Source organism: Hyla sarda, chromosome 7 (assembly GCF_029499605.1).
Source record: "Hyla sarda isolate aHylSar1 chromosome 7, aHylSar1.hap1, whole genome shotgun sequence".
In the NCBI taxonomy this organism is placed as follows: Eukaryota; Metazoa; Chordata; class Amphibia; order Anura; family Hylidae; genus Hyla; species Hyla sarda.
This window is the reverse complement of record NC_079195.1, coordinates 50,727,055-50,750,585: the sequence shown is the minus strand read 5'-3', so window position 1 is coordinate 50,750,585 and position 23,531 is coordinate 50,727,055. Positions and strand designations below refer to the sequence as shown.

At 42.6% G+C, this 23,531-nt stretch overlaps 1 long non-coding RNA gene across 1 annotated transcript in view; it reads right to left on the bottom strand.

Moving 5' to 3' along the window:
- Positions 1-630: 630 nt before the first annotated feature.
- LOC130282232 (uncharacterized) overlaps positions 631-23,531 on the bottom strand; it is a 183,682-nt gene continuing 160,781 nt past the window's right edge. Inside the window, exons 4-5 of the long non-coding RNA XR_008846293.1 lie at positions 15,798-15,923; positions 631-765 (exon numbers count right to left, since the gene is read on the bottom strand). This is a non-coding gene — a long non-coding RNA (uncharacterized LOC130282232). The remainder of the gene's footprint in view (positions 766-15,797; positions 15,924-23,531) is intronic.

Sequence of the window (23,531 nt, the reverse complement as noted above, 5' to 3'; positions counted from 1 at the left end):
TTGACTTTACCAGGTTTCCTCTTGTGATTTCCATTGGAGAGCACTTGCCTGGTCATGACCTGCTTCAGTTCACTGATATAATTGAGAGTTCAACAATCTCATTTGGTGAATTACACTGTGTACAAGATATCTCCCTCAGACACAAAATCAGTCATATATTTATTATTCACCTCACTGACATCTCGGCGCATGTAGAGTCGGCAGATTGATTCAATTATGAACAATGCAGAGTTAGTTATCTGTAAACTTCATAAAGGATAAATTGTTATCATGTGAAAATATGAAAAGTTTATGGTGGTATCATGTTTAGTCATTTATTGGGCTAGGAATCAAAACTATTGTAAAACTATTTTACAAAGAAACAACTTCTCTAACCTCAAGGAATCAGTTGTTGTCCCTGGGGAAAGCAATATTTGCCAAAAGTTTAAAGTGTACCTGTCATATCACAAAAAAAAATATAATGCTTAAAAATGCTACTCAATAGGTCATGCAGATTCTTTACATCTTTTTATGTGTCTCGCTATCATAACTCCCTCTGTTATGTTCATCAATCATTCTGACATTGACAGTTTAGGAAGGGACATGTCCGAGGCAAGCATTGAGCCTGCCCTCACTCACCAAGCATTCACTTCCTCCCTGAGTCTGCTGTGCTGGGTCTCTTCAGCCAATCACTACAGGCTACTCTGTAACACCCTCCGCTCTGTTTCCATGCTGCAGTCTGACAGGACTGAGTGAGCAGAGAGGAGTGCTTGTCCTGCCTACAAACTGAATGAGCAAGAGAAAGAAAGTGTTTGTAAGATAAATTTAGGTGCTAGACACAAAAAGTATACAGTATATACATGTTAATGATTAAGCAGAGTAACAGATAACATTTTATTTATTTTTATGTAGAATATGACAAGTACTCTTTAAAAGAGCACCTCGTTTTGTTTTTTTTTTTTAACCCATTTTGAATCTCTAATACAGTGTTTCCCAAGTAATGGGCCTCCAGCTGTTGCAAAACTACAACTTCCAGGCTTGGCTGTCTGGGCATGCTGGAAAGTATAGTTTTGCATCAGCTGGAGGCAAACTGGCTGGAAAACATTGGTCTAATGTAACAGTTTGGGATGTTGCATTGTGATAATACATAATGTTAATAAGAAATTTTAACATAGCTACATTAGCTGAACAAAGACAAATGATCACAGAGTTTAATCTTACTTAACATAACATGCCGGTGCTAGGACCGCACAGAAATGCACCTCATATCTATACATCCCATGCGGAGTCTGCAGAAGTAAGGAACAGGTTCATTCTTTCTGAAGACACGGGATTGGAATTTCTGTGCTGGAAACATCTGCCATGGAAATTCCACTGTGTGTGCAGCGCAGAAAAATTCCATTGAATTTAATAGGACTCTGCTGCTGATGAATCTCCATGCCGAATTCCAATGCGGAATCCTGCACAGAAATTCTGACACATGAACATGACCTTAGAGTTAGTGCCTATTATCACATTGCAGGTTTGTATGTACACAGCCTTAATATACTGTGGCATCCAAGTCTTTGGGGCCTTTTCATAAATCTGTTTACATCTGTATATTTTAAATTGGATATTAAGAATTTTACCAAATCTTATATGGTGCTAAAGAGGGGGAGAGATAGAAAAAAACTTATACATACCTAGCAACGATCCCCCGCTAGTCTCCTGTAGCTCTCATTCGGCTCTGTATGGTCTCCCATTCTTCTCTCTTCTTTGTTTCCTAGACAAGAGCTTATGGCAGGACCTACCCACTCAAGCAATCACTGCTGCAGCCAGTGATTGATTAATCAAGCAGGTTCTGCTTCTTGCGCTGGTCTCTAAAGCAGGGAGAAGAGAGAAGTTCGGGCGACCGGATGGAGCCAATTGAGAGCTGCTGGGGACTGGAGGGCGGGCATGGCTAGGTAAGTATGTTTTTTTTTTTCACTATTTCATCACTGCCCCACTACCATATTTGATTTTATAAAACACTAAATAATCCCTCTAACAAATCACAGACTAGGATAAAAAAAAACATTAATATGATGCAGCAACTAGTAGTAATCAGATCGCTATTCTGCTTTCTCCTGTCTAACAGTTTTCGGGGCTGTTGCCTTGTAAATATTACACAGCGGTTTCATTGTTCTAGATCAGCTATCTTGACTGCTAGTCCTGGATTGTTACTAGAATTCCTACTAGTGTACCTATCTTTAAACATCTCTTACTTGTATAGAACTATGTGTATTATAGCGTATGCTTCATATTTTTATATCTTGCCCTTTATTTCCTTTCCTTAGTTCTTGTCTTTAGTTTCTTAGGCATTTCTTGGTATATATTTTTGTAATCCTTGTATATAGAATTTGCTGACATTTTTTGCTCAGGGTGTCTTTATGCAGGTTTCCAGAGAAGCTGCAGAAAGCTCTTAGTGTTATATCTCACTTCAGTGCTGGATTAGCAGCTTACACTCCTCAGTACTGCTCTGTAGTGTGCTTAATGCTGCTTCTTTTGATGGTGTGTTATAGAGAAACAGAGGAGCATGATCCCCTCTTCTTTGCATGTCTAGTGTTTGGAAGACATCCTAACAGCGAGTGTCCAACTGCTCAGGGACAACTTATTATTAGAGATGGAAGATGTAAAAACCAGTGAAAAATATCATATACAATTTACACAAAAGCCAGAAATATTACTTCTCTTGTACACACATGATGACCTATCCAGAAAAGTTTATATGACTATTTAAGGCTTTTGTGGTCACATAAAAAAGAGTGGTAAATGTAATTTTTTGGTATATAGTTAGTATTGTTGAAAAAAGACACATGCCCATTAATCTATATATATATATATATATATATATATATATATATATATATATATATATATATAAAACTCAACGTGTGTGTGTGTGTGTATATGTATGTGTGTATGTATGTGGGTATGTTCCTCAAAAACTTTCAAACGGCTAAATGTATTAACATGAAACTTGGCACACATGTTACTTATATGTCAACAACAAACATAGGATAGGTAATTTAACCCTTACTCACCCCCATTTGCCAGGGGCGGGGTTTATGTTTAAAGTCCCATGCAAGTCAATGGGAAATATATGTTACCACATAACTTCCAAACGGCTGGAGATATTTCGATAATACGATAATACTTGGTCACATGTTACTTATATGTCCACTTAAAATATAGGATAGTTAAATGGGGGGGCATTTTTAAGGGTGGGTATTTTTATGGTTTTTTTCTACCTATTGTTATTGATTGTGATTAATAAAGAGATGTTGGTACATAAATAATTCTTCTGGGCTAATTGTTGTAGGTATATAATTGAGTTTTGGATTAGCCGCTAGGCTTGTAGGTAATATATATGATAGTTAATTTAACCCTTAACTACCCCCATTTGTGAGTGTCAGGGTTTTTGTTTAAGGTCCCATGCAAATCAATGGGAAATGTATGTTCCCACATAACTTCCGTACGGCTGGAGATATTTCAATACCTGTGTCAGGCCCAAGGCCTGATTATGGAAACATACATGTGTTTTATAAGACATGGGTGAGGGGTCATTCAGATGGTGTATCCTTTGTTTTTTGTGTATTGCATTTTATTGGGGGGTCTGGCTGTTTGTTTGTATCTCCTTTGAAGTCATGCACTCTGGTCTCATCATATGATCAAAGGGATAAGGGGTCAGGAAGAGAGATGCCCCACCTGGTGGGATCAGAGGGGAGGGGGGATGGAGTTTCGCTCCAAAGAAGCAGATAAGACTTAAAATGCTGGACTCAACTGGTTGTACAAGGCTGTGCAACAAGCTGACAAGACCATCCTAAGAACAGATGGAACTCACTCTCATGGACTGCTATATCATCATGCTGTAAGAACTTCATCTTTTGTTTTCTGAACTTGCCTTGCCAAACTCTTTCATATTTTTGTAACTGTATGTCATTTGTTTATTTTTATGCATAGCACTGTGATAGCTTTTATCAGATTAAATGTTTAATTAATCAACTCTGGTCGTGGATCTCTAAATATAGGAGCTCACCTTTCTGAAGGCAGCTCTGGTGGAAACATGTTTATCTAAGGGTTAATTTGGTGACTTGCTGGGACTAGTAGTGGATACCCAGAGGTCTGGCGACTTTAACCCTTGCACCATCACACTCTCTCTAATGTCTTGACTGGACCGATAGGGTGTGATCGTGACAACTGGTGGCAGCATCGGGATATATTTAGAGATTTTTAGTGCTTGCTGGATTTTACCTGTAAGGAAATCTTAGCACTAAAAAGAAATTGCATACATATTCTTGTGTGTAAATTCCAAAGGCAGAGCTCAGTGCTGGTTTAAAAGACATACAAAAAGAGTGCAAGACAGTTCTGTCCTCCCCATCTCCTGTTTTACCTCCTCTGTCCCATCTCGGAAATATGGAGGCATATCGCAAGCAGTCCAAGCCTGCACTGGAGCTAATGTGCCAAGAAAAGGACATCCCTACTGCAGGAAAAAACAAGGAACAACTTATTGCTGATCTTGTGGAGTATGATGCCCGTGCAGAAGAGCTGAGTGACATGAGACAAAGTCCTACAGCTGGAACTGCCATCCAAGGACTGATATCTCCTGGGAAATACAGCATTACTCCCCATCAGGACAGTACTCCACATGAGGCCTTGGACTCTTATACGCGGACTGCCTTACAACACCTTGGGAATGTGGATTCCAATATGAAACTCCAACTGCTTCTCCAGTACCAAACTGCACAGAGAGAGGCACGAGCCGCAGAGAGAGGCGGCAGAGAGAGAGGCCCAGGCACGAGCAGCAGAGAGAGAGGCGGCAGACAGAGAGGCCCAGCGGAGGCATGAACTGGAGGTTCTGAGGCTGAGAGGGGATGCTTTATCTGCACGCAGTGATGTGCAGGATCAAGGAAACCACAAACCTCGCTTGGAATATTTCCCCATGTTGGAGAAAGATGGTGATCTGGATGTGTTCTTGAGGAGATTTGAAAAGGTTTGCCGGCAGTTCCATCTACCTAAGGAACAGTGGGGACGATATCTAACCCCACGGCTGCGAGGGAAAGCTCTGGATGTGTTTGCTTCGCTTCCCTCTGAAAGTGACCAGGATTATGAGGCAATAAAATCTGCCCTGCTAAAAAGTTTTAATCTGATTCCAGAGACTTATCGAAAAAAGTTTCGGACTTTGCAACAAAGTGCCACAGAAAGCTGCACTGAACATGCAGGTCAGCTAAGGACTGCATTCAGGCAATGTACTGGGGGCCTACAAGTCACTACCTATGAGGCCCTGGAGGACTTGATGGTCCTGGATCAGTTTCTCCAAACACGGAGCTGTTAAGCCAGAGAGTGGATTTTGGACCGCAAGCCCAAGACAGCCATGGAAGCAGCAGAACTAGGAGATGACTTTGCCAACAACCGGGCGCCAGCAGCAAAGCGTGGATCTGCACAAGCTGGAGCAAGTACCTGGAGGGGAGCCACACAACCACAAAGCACCACCAGGTCAGCCGGGAAATTCTTGCCATCATTACCAAAAGCAACAGGAACCACATTGGGTCAGGGGGACACCCGCCAATGTTACAGATGCAACAATATTGGGCACCTGAGTGCCACTTGCCCCAACAAAAATAATTCTCCACCAGTAGCTGGAGGATATACAGCCGTTCTTCTGGGGTCCGGAGCGGTGGAGAAAAGAGCGGATAACCTGCAGAGTGTAACTATGGGTGACCGGATGACAGTGGGTTTGCGAGATTCTGGAGCCTCCTTTACCTTGGTGCGGCCTGAAGTGGTGGATACAGAGGACTTCATCCCTGGAAGAACCATGGCCTTAAAACGAATTGGAGGTGTGCGGCCTGCTGTGCCCATGGCCCGTGTGTACCTGGATTGGGGTACAGGCAATGGTTTGCGGGAGGTGGGGGTCTCTGAGGACATCCCTGTTAATGTTCTGCTGGGGAATGATTTGGGTCGGATGCTCTGTCATTATGCTCCAGAGGACACTACCTGCACACCGGATTGGCTAGGAGAGAGCCCTGTTCATTCTGAGGTACTGTGCGAGACTTTGGGAGACATTGTGAAACGTGGTAACTGGGAGGGAGTGCAGGGGATTGATAATTGTTTACCTGTGACTGAATCAGTAATGTTTTCCAAAAGTGAAATGTGGTGTATTGTGAAACATGGTAACTGGGAGGGAGTGTAGGGGATTGATAATTGTTTACCTGTGAATGAACCAGCAATGTTTTCCAAAAGTGGAATGGGGTGTATTGTAAAATGTGGTGACAATGCATTGCCAAGGCCAAAACCTAGTGGAGATGGGCTAGAGGGACGGGTTGGTGTGCCCCTGGTGACATGTAAGGATGAGGGACCAGCAGTGAGTGATATGTCCCAATCCCGTGAGCCTAAGGAGGAGGAGGGAAGGAGTGATAGCCCTGCGTAAGATGCCTGTATTGTTATGTCTGGAACTGAGGGGGAGGAAGGTAAACCCCAGGAAGGCCTACCAATGGTGGCAGTGGTAACACGTCAGCAGCATGCCAGGGCTGCAGCTTTAACAGGAAGGGAGGATGGTGATGCAAGGGGCAAGCTGTGTGACTTGCAAGCCCCAGCAGAGGAAGGTGGAGATGCTGGTTCACCTGGGGGAAATGTGCTCCCTGATACCACGAGATGGGGGGAGGGAAATGAGCATTTCCGGGAAGCTCTGCGCAGTGACCCTTCCCTTGAAAGGCTGAGACAACGTGCTGAGCATACAGATGTTGACACAGAGGGGCATCGGGTATATTGGGAAAATGATATCTTGTACTGGGAGTCACTTTCCAAAGGCATGCTAGGGGCCCAGGAGAGAGAAAGGCAGTTGGTAGTTCCTAGGCAGTACAGGAAAGAGCTGCTGAGATTGGCCCATGAGACCCCCCTGGCAGGACATTTGGGAGTGGCCTATGCGGTCATAGAGAAGGAATGTCTAGCTGTGGTCTGGGCTTTGTAAAAATTACAGCCATACCTGTATGGCAGGGATTTTACTGTCATAACTGATCACAACCCTCTACATTGGTTGGACAGAGTGCCCGGTAACAATGGCACTTTGGAACAAATGATAAAAACATTTGTAGAATCGGAGGGCTGAGACTGGGAAAAGTATTTACCCCATTTGTTATTTGCTTACATGGAGGTACCCCAAGAGTCTACTGGTTTCTCGCCCTTTGAATTATTATATGGTCACAAAGTGCGGGGACCCCTAGATTTAGTTAGGGGAGAATGGGAAGGGGGGCTACATGCCCCTGAGACTTCTGTGGTGGAGTATGTTCTGAGATTCAGGGACAGGATGCAGACATTGACCGAGCTGGTACATGACAACCTCACAGCAGCCCAGTCCAGGCAGAAGTACTGGTATGATCGCGTCAGGGAGAAATAGAGGAGTAATGAAGACAGATCTATTAGCCTGGAAAGGCAAGATATCTCTGTTTCCATCTTAAGGGGGAGGTGTCAGGCCCAAGGCCTGATTATGGAAACATACATGTGTTTTATAAGACATGAGTGAGGGGTCATTCAGATGGTGTATCCTTTGTTTTTTGTGTATTGCATTTTATTGGGGGGTCTGGCTGTTTGTTTGTATCTCCTTTAAAGTCATGCACTCTGGTCTCATCATATTATCAAAGGGATAAGGGGTCAGGAAGAGAGATGCCCCACCTGGTGGGATCAGAGGGGAGGGGGGAATGGAGTTTCCCTCCAAAGAAGCAGATAAGACTTAAAAATGCTGGACTCAACTGGTTGTTCAAGGCTGTGCAACAAGCTGACAAGACCATCCTAAGAACAGCTGGAACTCACTCTCATGGACTGCTATATCATCATGCTGTAAGAACTTCATCTTTTGTTTTCTGAACTTGCCTTGCCAAACTCTTTCATATTTTTGTAGCTGTATGTCATTTGTTTATTTTTATGCATAGCACTGTGATAGCTTTTATCAGATTAAATGTTTAATTAATCAGCTCTGGTCTTGGATCTCTAAATATAGGAGCTCACCTTTCTGAAGGCAGCTCTGGTGGAAACACGTTTATCTAAGGGTTAATTTGGTGACTTGCTGGGACTAGTAGTGGATACCCAGAGGTCTGGCGGCTTTAACCCTTGCACCATCACACTCTCTCTAATGTCTTGGCTGGACCGATAGGGTGTGATCGTGACAACCTGGTACATACATTACGGGTCGGGATATGAGGACGGGATGGGAGGTCGGGATAGGAGGTCGGGATAGGAGGACGGGATAGGAGGATGGGATAGGAGGTCGGGATAGGAGAACCGGGATAGGAGGACAGGATAGGAGGACGGGATAGAAGGACGGGATAGGAGGCCTGGATAGGAGGTCGGAATAGGAGGTCGGGACAGGAGGTCGGGGTATGAGGACGGGATATTGGTTGGGATATGACAACAATATATGGGGATGGGATATGAAGTCAAAAGCTTCCTCCTCTGTTGATTTTCTTCTCCAACAAGGATTAGGAAGGAACAACCAGGCAAATTAATGGGAAATGTATGTTACCATATAATTTTCGTACGGCCGGAGCTATTTCAATACCTGGTACACATATTATGGGTCGGGATATGAGGATGGGATGGGAGGTTGGGATAGGAGGTCGGGATATGAGGTCGGGATGGGAGGTCGGGATAGGAGGTCGGGATATGAGGTCGGGATAGGAGGTCGGGATAGGAGGTCGGGATAGGAGGTCGGGATAGGAGGTCGGGTAGGAGGTCGGGATAGGAGGTCGGGATAGGAGGACTGGATAGGAGGACGAGAATGGAGGACGGGATATGAGGATGGGATAGGAGGTTGGGATAGCAGGTCGAGATAGGAGGTCAAGATAGGAGGTCGAGATATGAGGATGGGAAAGGAGGTCGGGATAGGAGGACGGGATAGGAGGTCTAGATAGGAGGTCTGGATAGGAGGTCGGGATAGGAGGTCAAGATAGGAGGATGGGATAGGAGGTCGAGATAGGAGGTCAAAATATGAGGACGGGAAAGGAGGACAGGATAGGAGGTCGGGATAGGAGGACGGGATAGGAGGTTGAGATAGGATGTTGAGATAGGAGGTCGAGAAAGGAGGACGGGATAGGAGGTCGGGATAGGAGCTAGAGATTGGAGGTCGGGATAGGAGGTCGGGATAGGAGGTCGAGAAAGGAGGACTGGATAGGAGGACGGGATAGGAGGACGGGATAGGAGGTCGAGATAGGAGGACGGGATAGGAGGACAGGATAGGAGGACGGGATAGGAGGTCGAGATAGGAGGTCGAGATAGGAGGACGGGATAGGAGGACGGGATAGGAGGACAGGATAGGAGATCGGGATAGAAGGTCGGGATAGGAGGATGGTATAGGAGGTCGGGACAAGAGGTCGAGATAGGAGGACAGGATAGGAGGTCGGCATGTGGGGTTGGGATATGACAACAAGTCAAAAGCTTCCTCCTTTGTTTATTTCCCTCTCCAACAAGGATTAGGAAGGAAAAACCGAGCAACGCCGGATACTTAGCTAGTATATACTAAAAGCATCTTACGATTATACACACATTTTGCAGTATCTCAATGTTCTATTCCATTATTAAGGAATTTAGCAATCTGTGTGCAGGGTCCCTTAGGTTTTATATAAAGCCACATTGTTATATATTTTCAAAGAGACGTTAAAATAAAATCTTTATTTTGTCTTGCTAACAGCTATTTCCTAGCTTAACAATGGATATTGCTATAAAAAAAAGTCCTTGATCCTAGTGCTCTTTCACCTAAAGCCATTGTAATCTTTATTGAGTCAGTGCAGCCAGGCACTGTATTTTGACTGGATTGAATGGTTTGAAGTCTACCATATCACATAAAAATAATGCTTATATATGTTATTCACTAGGTCATGCATATGCTTTATATGTCTTTTTTATGTGTCTAGTTTCTGTATTTGGCCAGCAAATCCGGACATTCTGCTGCTCACTCATTCTGACATCCATTGTTTAGAAGGGGTGTGTCTGAGCCAAGCACTGAGCCCATCCTCAATCACCATGCATTCACTTCCTCCCTGAGTCTGCTGTGCTGTGCTGCATCTCTTCATCCAATCACTCTTCATCTCTGTTTTCATGCTGCAGTTTGATATAACAGGTGTGAGCACAGAGGAGTGTTAACCCCACCCTTCGCTTCCTTAACTTTTTTCCAGCCTGTACAATTATGGGTCTGTGGATGGAAAAAATGAAAATGAAAATTGTCTGTATCCACAAGGCCAAAACCCACTGTATTTTTAAGGGGTAAAAAGAAACCAATTCTTAGCATGTAATGTTTATCATTCTACTCACTTGTGTTTCCCAGCCATAACCTTGCACATACCAGTAATCCTCTCCATTATATTCCTGAGCTTGCTAGCCCTCTCTTTGTTTTCAAATCAATTGGTGCCAGAAAGTGATACAGATTTGTAAATGTATTTATTAATTTTTTTAATTTTAATTCTATTTTTTTTTTTAGAAAAACTCAAATCTTCCAGTAGTATTGTGTGCTGCTGTATTCTCTGGAGGAAATTATGTGGTCTTTTCTGACACTGTGCTCTCCGCTGCCATCTCTGTTCATGTAAGGCTGCATTCACACTATAAAGTTCCTCATTTTAAAGACCTGTTATAATGTCCTGTTATGAAAACCCTTAAAAACGGCTGTTACAAAATCCCAGTAATGTCTATGGGATTTTTACATTATCCGTTTTAACCCGTCATAGCCCATTATGAATAACCGACGTTATTTTAAGACGGGAGAAAAATAGTGCATGTAATGTTTTTTCTCCATCACAAATAACATGTGTGCGACCGCGAAGAAGATGAAAGACGCCGGCAGGCGCGCGGTCTGCAGTAGGACTCTCCATTGCTGGCTCGAGCACCGGAGGGCATCGAGAGGCCCCGACGTGGGGCGATGAGTGGCACTAAGTGCCAAAAAACATCTTTCCTTTATAGGACACTTGTGAACAGTGACATTATTCATAGTTAGCTCAGCTAACACAACCGCAGTTAAAGGGGACTGCACACCATTACATCTGTGGAGCCACTACTCACATGAATGTGGAGACTTTTTATTTGATTTACAGGTGGATTTTAATTTACAGGTGGACTCAAACCTTATAAAGAGAAGTTTGGCACAATTTTTAATTACAGGTGGATGTTGTATATTGTCGCTATGTAAAATCGATATTTTATACATAGCATTTGGTATATTATATGGTATATGTTACTATTTCAATATCAGAGCAAAACTGAGTCCGGTTATAGTTACCGCATGGGTCCTGCGGAATATTTTAATATTGTTAATATTGTATGTATATTATAGTATTTGAGATTAAATCATTTTTATACAGTATTGAAGTCCACCATAGATTTAATTTCTGAAATAGGACACTGAGGACTGTGGTGTGGTGACAAATGACATCCGTTATTCATAATGGGCTATGAAGGGTTAAAATGGATAATGTAAAAATCCCATAGACTTTAATAGAATTTTGTAACGGTCGTAGGAGATTTTATAAGGGCCATTTAAATGCCATTTTTAAGGGTTTTCATATTGGGACATTATAACGAGTCTTTAAAACGGAGGAACTTTATACCAGCCTAAGGAACTGATCAGGAATTAATTAGAGTGATAGGAGCCTGGGCTGTTGTATAGAATACAGTGGTGCATTCTGCTGCTATGCATCACTACTTACCAGCCAGTTACCACCTTACACTCCATGAGCCGGATGCACTGCACCTGATCCATGTGGAGTCTATTTATTATGCACAGTAGTCCAGGTCTGCCGCACACTCACACTAGCCAGTCAAAGGTGCGCACCTCTTTAAATATGCCGGCGCAGCCGGTGCAGCCGACACCTGGTGCAGCCGACACCAAAAGTCCCAAGAATTGATACATGACCCCCAAGTTGTTTTAATTGTTGTATCAAAGCTTAAAATTGAAGGGTTATAGTTTTTGTGATATGTGTTGTATTATTGGATTCGTCTTTGCTTGCAGTTTTTGCACAGATAAGTGTAGCCCTGAACTCCCCCGCAGCCACTTTCCATGCCTAATTGAACATCCTCCCAAAGTGATGGATCCTCAACTGGGTGGCAGTCCCTGTTCTGAGTAAATATAAGGGCATAACAAGGACCAAAAAATTAAACAAAACATTGTACAAATGTCAGGGAAGCAGGTAAGGATACAGAGGGTTAACAAGCAGAGTACAAGGTACATGGTGCAAAACATAGGAAATAAACAGACAAGACATAGTCAGACAGACTAAATGAAAACCAAGAGAGCTTTTAGTACAAAAATGAATGATAGAGGGATAGTTTGGTCACAAAAGCCAAGAGTCAAAAATACATCGGAAGGAACAAGAAATGAGTAATGCAGAAGCTAAAACAGAAAAAACTGAACACAGGCAACCTGAGAAACAAACTGACTTGGTATTAATGTGCACCTGAGAAGGCGGTGGACGGTAAGACCAGATGTAATTGGCTCTGTGTCCAAGCCTCCTGATAGGCCCAGGGCATTGTCACATCATTGCATGAACCTTCAGCCAAATACAGGAAAATCCACATTCAGAACCACATCCTACTCATTACATATAGCTTAGTGACTTTGTCTAGGCAGCTTACACAGTAGACGTGGCCAAAGAACCTGTTTTTTAGCTTTATGTGAGGAGAGCAGGCGGAGTCTAAGCCACTGGGAGGGGCGTTAGTGGTAGTTTTAGTGAGAACTTGATAAAAAAAAAAACAGTCTCTTGGAGCTTCCTGCAAGAGGGGAGAATTTCCTTCTCCTCATCGATTCCAACATAGCCTTGGATGGATAAGTATATTGATTGTATCATTTCTACATAAAATATTTATGTATCACTGCTAACTGCAATGCAAGTTTGCTAAACATAGAGTATATACCATTGTATTAAAGGGGTAGTCCGGTGAAAACCTTTTTTCTTTTAAATCAACTGGTGGCAGAAAGTTAAACATATTTGTAAATTAGGAAAAAAGGGTGCAAGTGCAGCTCACAATTAATGTGTAGACACTACCTGAGGTCAACAGGGCATGCAACTATACCACAGCTGCAAAAAATAACGAAATATGTATAGAAAAATATTGCCCGGACCTTCCAAGGTAGTGTGATTTGATTGAATAGACAATAGATAACTGGGTCGTACTCCAATATTAATTCAATGGTTATTTAAAATGTATAGTGCATTACTCCTCACAGGGCCCTTGTGAGAAAAAACACATATAATAGATGTACAAAATTAGATATACAAGATTAAAAAATATTATAAAAATATATCACTGGCATATAAAATAGCTCTATGTGGACGAATTCATAGAACGTCTTTAGGGTATTGTAAAGATATAATATAAATGTCCTTTTGTGTGGCAATAATAAATCAAAGTGGATACTCTGTTACCGGTCCTGGATGATGTGACTCTGTCAGCTCCCGTGCCCAGATAGCAGTCAGCGGTCTTAGATAGTACTGTGGCTTTAACTCTCAAGGTCCAGGTGTTATGCGGTAGTGGTCGTCCCAGGCTGGTGGCACTGGCAGGCGCCGATGGTGAATTCGCCGGGAGGCCGTGCGCACGGAGTCACATCATCCAGGACCGGTAACAGAGTATCCACTTTGATTTATTATTGCCACACAAAAGGACATTTATATTATATCTTTACAATACCCTAAAGACGTTCTATGAATTCGTCCACATAGAGCTATTTTATATGCCAGTGATATATTTTTATAATATTTTTTAATCTTGTATATCTAATTTTGTACATCTATTATATGTGTTTTTTCTCACAAGGGCCCTGTGAGGAGTAATGCACTATACATTTTAAATAAATAACCATTGAATTAATATTGGAGTACGACCCAGTTATCTATTGTCTATTCAATCAAATCACACTACCTTGGAAGGTCCGGGCAATATTTTTCTATACATATTTGTAAATTACTTCTATTAAATAAAAATCTTAATCCTTCCTGTACTTATTAGCTGATGAATACTTCAGAGGAAATTATTTTCTTTTTGGAATGCTCTCTGATGACATCACGAACACAGTTCTTTCTGCTAATGTTATTATAATAATTTTAACACTTTATTTATTGTTGTCCTTATTGGGATTTGAACCCAAGTCCCCAGCACTGCAAGGCAGCAGTGCTAACCACTGAGCCACCATGCTGCCCTTAGCCTATATATGCTATGCATATGCTATGCATATGCTATGCATTTGCTATGCATCTGCTATGCATGGTTGCTAAAATGGACAGAGATGTCAGCAGAGAGCACTGTGCTCGTGATGTCATCAGTGTTACAAAAAGAAAGGAATTTCCTCCCGTAGCATTCAGCAGCTAATAAGTACTGGAAGGATTAAGATTTTTTAATAGAAGTAATTTACAAATATGTTTAACTTTCTGCCACCAGTTGATTTAAAGGAAAAAAAAGTTTTCACCGGAGTACCCCTTTAATGCTTGTATGTATGTTTTATTTGGATTAGCTAATTGATGTTTTATTAAATTGTATTAACTTTGCTGGTTACCTGGTGATTGTTAATTTGGTGGTATAAACTGCTGTTACAAGACATTTCTGCCAATATACCTGGTATAATTATTTCATAGTTGTACAAAACTTCATCAGTGTTTCTGGGTATTTCTAAACATATTTAGGCCTTATACATTTTGCCTGAACTTCCTGCTTCAGGTTCAAATGGTCATCGGCCATATTGGGACAAAGGAAGCACATGGTCGGGGGAGGCGGCATATTTGTTTTAATCTAATCCTAAAAACCACAATTGGTGTAGTCAGCCAGGTTACCATAATAAGTGGAGCTACGGACTAGAACCCTAGAACCACAACATAGTGTTATCACAAATTGTATTGGCTTCAGCATGTTTTTATGTGATTCACCCCTGACAAGAAGTTGTGTAGTTCTCTAATTTTCAGCGCAATGTTGTCTCAGCAGTTTCCCCACTCCTTCCTCTCTCCTAAGATGATGCATCATTCCACTGCTGTGTCAGGAGCTGTGGCAGGATCTTGGTTCTCAACTAGAGCCCCGCCCCCTGAGTGATGTCACCATCTCTGACCAGCCTCAACAGGGAGGAATGTAAATGAGGAGCTGAAGGAAAGCAATGCATTCTGGGAATGATAGTACTGAGACACTGCTCAACTAGGAAGTATAACCCAAAAGAAATGAATTTTTTGTGGTTTCAGAGTAGACAAGTAAACAATGTTATATATTTCTGCAGCATGTTTATGTCTTTTACCTGACATCTGAATGTCCTTTAAAGCTATGCTAAGGAGTTATTTCACACAGACTTTTTAACCCATTTAGACAAAGTAGTAGACTGAACTTTCAAGGTCAATTGTTTAAAGATGTTAAATTATGGATGGTACCTGCATGTCATATAAATAACAGCCTTAGGGTACTACAATGTAGAAATTATGCTGTAACAGTGAATACAGGACACACAAAGACTTTAAATTGTACAGTAAGGCATAAAACACAGCGCAATAGCCAATTCTTCATTTTTGAATGGAATTTATTTTCCAATTTTTCGGATACCTACTGCAATATTATACCTATTATTATGTTTGAAATATCATATTTCTTGAATGTCAGCATTTCGGAGAGAACTTGTAGGCCACAGCCGACAAAAAAATAAGGGCTACATATTCAATTATAAAAGCAATATTTTTTCAAAATGTCACAACTTTTTGAGCTTTCAAGATTGCAATTCTTTCCATTATAAAACAGAAATGGATAGTCGGTTCCCAAGCCTTGACATTATCATTTATTTCTCTGATGGGAGAACTTACCTATTTTGTAGGTGCCAATGAAATATCCATTATCGCTATTGCATACTTTGTTCGGTTAAATATTATTTCTTGATTGCAGTCTTCTGTCGGCATTATATGCATTCTACTTTCTCGTTGTCTATTTTTCTGAAAAGTTAGGAAAAGAAAACTCCATTATAGATGTAATAGAGATAGACAGGTAGCCCTGGGGCTTAATACAATCGTGTATTTTTATTCCTATTTCAGAAATTGAGTATAACTGTGCATTTTATCACATTGTTAAACTAATGTACTTTATATGATGTGTATTATTGGTCACCGTGCTGAACAATTTATTACAGATGCATGAAATATGATCACCTGTGGCAAACCGTTCTATAATATTGATGTGCTAAAAAAAAACACACAATTGTAAAATATTCAGGACTTTTCTATTTCATCCTTATTTAGTTACATACAGTAGTTGATAAGGTTGAAAAAAGACAAAATTCCATCAAGTTCATCTATAACCCAACTGTGTTGATCCAGAGGAAAGCAAAAAGAAAAAACTTTAAAGGGGTACTCCGGTGGAAAACATTTTTTTTTTTTAAACCAACTGGTGCCGGAAAGTTAAACAGATTTGTAAATTACTTCTATTTAAAAATCTTAATCCTTTTAGTACTTATCAGCTGCTGTATGCTCCAGAGGAAGTTATTTTCATTTTGAATTTCTTTTCTGTCTGACCACAGTGCTCTCTGCTGACACCTCTGTCCGTGTCAGGAACTGTTCAGAACAGGAGAGGTTTGCTATGGGGATTTGCTCCTGCTCTGGGCAGTTCCTGAGATGGACAAAGGTGTCAGTAGAGAGCATTGCACATTTACAAATATGTTTAACTTTCTGGCACCAGTTTATAAAAAAAAAAAAAAATGTTTTCCACCGGAGAACCCCTCTAAAGTAGTTGCCTATTTCTTTATTCCAGGGGCCACAAGCGATATCATATCTTTATATATCCAGCACCTGGGACCCTATGCTTGCCCCACAACATATGGCGGGCCCCCTCCTAGCACGGACCTAAAGTTATCACCTCTACACCCTGTCCTGCTCCACATAAGGTTCACCAAGCGGGATATACTACTTTGTACCAATAATGTGGAGATCAGCACTAGTGTTGAGCGGCATAGGCCATATTCGAATTCGCGAATATTCGCAAATATATGGACGAATATTCGTCATATATTCGCGAATATTCGCATATTCATAATATTCTCGTTTTACTTTCGCATATGCGAAAATTTGCGTATGACAAAATTTGCGTATGCGAAAATTGCTATATAAAACAAATTAACATAAGCGAAAATTCGCATATGCGAAAATTAGCATATACAAGTTTTCGCATATGCGAAAATTCGCACACCAGTCTCACACAGTAGTATTAGAGCCTTCTTTACACCACACAAGCTGGAAGCAGAGAGGGATGATCACTGTGATGTGTACTGTGAAAAAAAAAAAAAAAGAATATTCGTAATTACGAATATATAGCGCTATATTCGCGAATAAAATTCGCATTGCGAATATTCGCGAGCAACACTAATCAGCACCATCTCATTAACCTATCACCAAACAAGACAGGATAAGACCCTGTCACCTATAAGGCACACTCTTCTAAGACCCAGGCAACAGTACTATACCTCACTATATACAGGTCTTCCACAATCTGAATAGACTACACCGGTACTCAAGCACCAATCATATCCTTTCTGTTGGGTCCTCAGGCAACCATCAACTATCCACACAACTACTACTGTACTGTGTATATAGTTCTGTAGGGGTTATTTTTACCCTAGGAGTATTTCTAGCTACATCCCTGATGAGTTAACTGTTAATACACAGCTCGGCGAAACGCGTTGGCTAAAAATATATCTATATTTTTGGGATACTCCTGCACATCAGTTGACTAATTCTATTTTATACTACTGATAACGTGCATGAAAATTTGGTCTGTTTTGTATATCACACTGTGTGGAATATTGTATTTGGTGAACATCAACTACTCAAGTGTCTTTTATCACACATGTATGGGCCTTCTGTGAATGGAACCAATCATTTCTGTACTATTAACAGAACACCTCTTAGCACCATGGACACACATGATTGCAGTGTAGGCACCAGTCACAAGGACGGGTGACCTGCAGCTACTAGACAGGCTTCTTTATTAGTCATGGAAAGAGTAAACTACATCTACCTTCCCACCCCTGTGAGCTTTGTCCAACAACGGTTCATGATCTACTATATATCCAATTAATATGAATTTTGATATACCTGTGTGAACTCATTGTCTATTGTCGTGCGGTAATAAATAAATTATGAATTATGATTTATGGTCATTAAAATATTAATTATGAAATTGTAAAAATTATCAAAATGATCAAAAATATCAAAATTATGACCTGGTGAGTTGTAGGCAAAGCCAATCAATACAATTCACATCTGATTCCTACTATTTCCTCAGATATCAACAAGTTCTTTTTATGACTGTATGACATTAACGCTTAAGGATGTAGTTTTGCAATCTATATATATATATATATAAAACTCAACGTGTGTGTGTGTGTGTGTATATATATGTATGTATGTATGTATGTGTGTATGTTCCAGCATCACGTCCAAACGGCTAAAGATATTAACATGAAACTTGGCACACATGTTACTGATACATCAGCAACAAACATAGGATAGGTGATTTAACCCTTACCCACCCCAATTTTCCAGGGGCAGGGTTTATGTTTAAAGTCCCATTAAAGTCAATGAGAAATATGTTACTGCATAACTTCCAAACGGCTGGATATATTTCGATAATACTTGGTCATATGTTACTTAAATGTCCACTTAAAATATAGGATAGTTAATTTAACCCTTAACTACTCCCATTTGTGAGGGTCAGGGTTTTTGTTTAAAGTCCCATACAAATCAATGGGAAATGTATACACATACTATGTGTCGGGATAGGAGGAAGGGATAGGAGGATGGGATAGGAGGTCGGGATAGGAGGACGGGATAGGAGGACGGGATAGGAGGTCTAGATAGGAGGTCGAGATAGGAGGACGGGATAGGAGGTCGGGATAGGAGGTCGGGATAGCAGGTCGGGATAGGAGGACAGGATATGAGGTCTAGATAGGATGTCAAGATAGGAGGACAGGATAGGAGGACGGGATAGGAGGTCGGGATAGGAAGGCAAGATAGGAGCGCGGGATATGAGGTCAGGATAGGAGGTCAAGATAGGAGGTTGGGATAGATGGATTGGATAGGAGGTAGGGATAGGAGGTCGGGATAGGAGATCGGGATAGGAGGTCGAGATAGGAGGTCGAGATAGGAGGTGAGGATAGGAGGTCGGGATAGGAGGACGGGATATGAGGTCTAGATAGGAGGACGGGATAGGAGGTCAGGATAGGAGGTCGAGATAGGAGGTTGGGATAGATGGATTGGATAGGAGGACGGGATAGGAGGTCAGGATAGGAGGTCAGGATAGGAGGTCAAGATAGGAGGACGGGATAGGAGGTCAGGATAGGAGGTCGGGATAGGAGGTCGGGATAGGAGGACGGGATAGGAGGTCAGGATAGGAGGTCGGGATAGGAAGGCCAGATAGAGCGCAGGATATGAGGATGGGATAGGAGGTCAGGATAGGAGGTTGAGATAGGAGGTTGGGATAGATGGATTGGATAGGAGGACGGGATAGGAGGTCCGGATAGGAGGTCGGGATAGGAGGTCGAGATAGGAGGTCAAGATAGGAGGTCAGGATAGGAGGTCAGGATAGGAGGTCGGGATAGGAGGACGGGATATGAGGTCTAGATAGGAGGACGGGATAGGAGGTCGGGATAGGAGGACGGGATAAGAGTTCAGGATAGGAGGTCGGGATAGGAGGTTGGGATAGATGGATTGGATAGGAGGACGGGATAGGAGGTCAGGATAGGAGGTCAGGATAGGAGGTCAAGATAGGAGGACGGGATAGGAGGTCAGGATAGGAGGTCGGGATAGGAGGTCGGGATAGGAGGACGGGATAAGAGGTCAGGATAGGAGGTCAGGATAGGAGGACGGGATATGAGGTCTAGATAGGAGGACGGGATAGGAGGATGGGATAGGAGGTCAGGATAGGAGGTCGAGATAGGAGGTTGGGATAGATGGATTGGATAGGAGGACGGGATAGGAGGTCAGGATAGGAGGTCAGGATAGGAGGTCAAGATAGGAGGACGGGATAGGAGGTCAGGATAGGAGGTCGGGATAGGAGGACGGGATATGAGGTCTAGATAGGAGGACAGGATAGGAGGACGGGATAGGAGGTGAGGATAGGAGGTCGAGATAGGAGGTTGGGATAGATGGATTAAATAGGAGGACGGGATAGGAGGTCGGGATAGGAAGGCGAGATAGGAGCGCAGGATATGAGGACAGGATAGGAGGTCAGGATAGGAGGTCGAGATAGGAGGTTGGGATAGATGGATTGGATAGGAGGACGGGATAGGAGGTCGGGATAGGAGGTCGAGATAGGAGGTCGAGTTAGGAGGTCAGGATAGGAGGTCAGGATAGGAGGTCGGAATAGGAGGACGGGATATGAGGTCTAGATAGGAGGACGGGATAGGAGGACGGGATAGGAGGTCAGGATAGGAGGTCGAGATAGGAGGATTGAATAGGAGGACTGGATAGGAGGTCAGGATAGGAGGTCGGGATAGGAGGTCGGGATAGGAGGACGGGATAAGAGGTCAGGATAGGAGGTCGGGATAGGAGGAAGGGATATGAGGTCGAGATAGGAGGACGGGATAGGAGGATGGGATAGGAGGTCAGGATAGGAGGTCGAGATAGGAGGTTGGGATAGATGGATTGGATAGGAGGATGGGATAGGAGGTCAGGATAGGAGGTCAGGATAGGAGGTCAAGATAGGAGGACGGGATAGGAGGTCAGGATAGGAGGTCGGGATAGGAGGGCGAGATAGGAGCGCAGGATATGAGGACGGGATAGGAGGTCAGGATAGGAGGTCGAGATAGGAGGTCGAGATAGGAGGTCAGGATAGGAGGTCAGGATAGGAGGTCGGGATAGGAGGACGGGATATGAGGTCTAGATAGGAGGACGGGATAGGAGGACGGGATAGGAGGTCAGGATAGGAGGTCGAGCTAGGAGGTTGGGATAGATGGGTTGGATAGGAGGACGGGATAGGAGGTCAGGATAGGAGGTCAGGATAGGAGGTCAAGATAGGAGGACGGGATAGGAGGTCAGGATAGGAGGTCGGGATAGGAGGTCGGGATAGGAGGACAGGATAAGAGGTCAGGATAGGAGGTCGGGATAGGAAGGCGAGATAGGAGCGCAGGATATGAGGACGGGATAGGAGGTCAGGATAGGAGGTCGAGATAGGAGGTTGGGATAGATGGATTGGATAGGAGGTCAGGATAGGAGGTCGGGATAGGAGGTCAGGATAGGAGATCGAGATAGGAGGACGGGATATGAGGACGGGATAGGAGGATGGGATAGGAGGACGGAATGTGAGGTTGAGATAGGAGGTCGGGATATGAGGATGGGATATGGGGTTGGGATATGACAACAATATATGAGGATGGGATATGAAGTCAAAAGCTTCCTCCTTTGTTTATTTTCCTCCCCAACAAGGATTAGGAAGGAAAAACCGGGCAACGACGGGTACTCAGCTAGTATATATATATATAAAACTCAACGTGTGTGTGTGTGTGTGTGTGTGTGTATGTATGTATGTATGTGTGTATGTTCCAGCATCACGTCCAAACGGCTAAAGATATTAACATGAAACTTGGCACACATGTTACTTATATGTCAACAACAAACATGGGATAGGTGATTTAACCCTTACTCACCCCCATTTGCCAGGGGCGGGGTTTATGTTTAAAGTCAATGGGAAATATGCATAACTTCCAAAGGGCTTGAGATTAGAGATGAGTGAATCGAAGTTGACGAACCCGAATTCGTTACGAATTTCATGAAAAATTCTATCACGCAAATCGCTTCATTAAACTCCATTTTACAACGTTCCAGGCTATTGGGGACCTAAGATGGAGGATCCACATGTGAGTACATGGGGCAGGGGATTATGGGAGGGAGGGAAACAGCAGCGGGAATGAAGGTAGGCGGGCTGACCCTGAACCACATGTGAGATGCAGCCTATCAGTGTTCACTGACCCCTGTGATGTCACAGCCCTTATATAATCGGCGGCCATCTTGCCTCTCTTCATTTCATCTATGCACTCAGATGGGGAGGACGGGACTGCGTGTGTGTGAATAGCTCATACCACAGTGTTACACTGCAACTGCTAGTCACATCAGCATTAGGGAAAGACAGGAGTGCAGAGTGCTGTGCTGTTACACTGAGAAGGATCATTGATAGCTAAACCTCCTATTCACGTTATTGAGCATTGCAGCAGAGAGGGGCAGATAGCTGTCAGCTGTCTCATACAGATCTCCAAGCTGCCGGAACTTTCTGAAGCATCTTATCTCCTCATTTTTCAGCCCAATTGAGTTTATTTTTATTTGCTCCACAAAACTTCTGCTGCTCAGAATTGTGTGACAGAGTGCAATTTAGGGTTTAATCCCTGGATTGTTTTTCATTTTTTTGTGGTGCTACACTGTTGGGTCCTGCTGCTGTTCAGAAATACGTGATTGTTCAGTGGACTGTAGTGCATTTGCACCATTTTCTACCTGTTAATCTGTCAAGGGGCTGGCTACATACTGTGCAAGTCCAAACAATACTATTCACCGGCTTTTTTTTCTTTTTTTCTTTTAAACAGTTTTTTCTGCGTATAGTTACGCATATATAACTGCCCTCATCAGTGCATACCGCATAGGTACATGCAAGTATTGTACCATTTAGTACCTGTTAAGCTGTCAAGGTGCTCCATACCGTCAAAGTCCAAACAATAGTATCCACCGGCTGGTGTATTACAAAAATACAGAGCTTTTTCTGCTAATAGTTAGGCATATTAGTGCCCTCATCAGTGCATACCGCATAGGTACATCCAAGTATTGTACCATTTAGTACCTGTCAAGGTGCTCCACACCGTCAAAGTCCAAACAATAGTATCCACCAGTTGGTGTATTACAAAAATACAGAGTTTTTTCTGCTAATAGTTAGGCATATTACTGCCCTCATCAGTGCATACCGCATAGGTACATCCAAGTATTGTACCATTTAGTAGCTGTCAAGGTGCTCCAAACCGTCAAAGTCCAAACATCCAAAAAATAGTATCCACCGGCAGGTGTTTTACAAAAATACAGAGTTTTTTCTGCTAATAGGCATATTACTGCCCTCATCAGTGTATACCGCATACGTACATCCAAGTATTGTACCATTTAGTACCTGTTAAGCTGTCAAGGTGCTCCATACCGTCAAAGTCCAAACAATAGTATCCACTGGCTGGTGTTTTACAAAAATACAGATTTTTTTTCTGCTAATAGTTAGGCATATTACTGCCCTCATCAGTGCATACCGCATAGGTACATCCATGTATTGTACCATTTAGTAGCTGTCAAGGTGCTACAAACCGTCAAAGTCCAAACAATAGTATCCACTGGCTGGTGTTTTACAAAAATACTGAGTTTTTTGTGCTAATAGTTAGGACTATTACTGCCCTCATCAGTGCATACCGCATACATACATCCAAGTATTGTACCATTTAGTACCTGTTAATGCTGTCAAGGTGCTCCATACCGTCAAAGTCCAAACAATAGTATCCACCGGCTGGTGTATTACAAAAATACAGAGTTTTT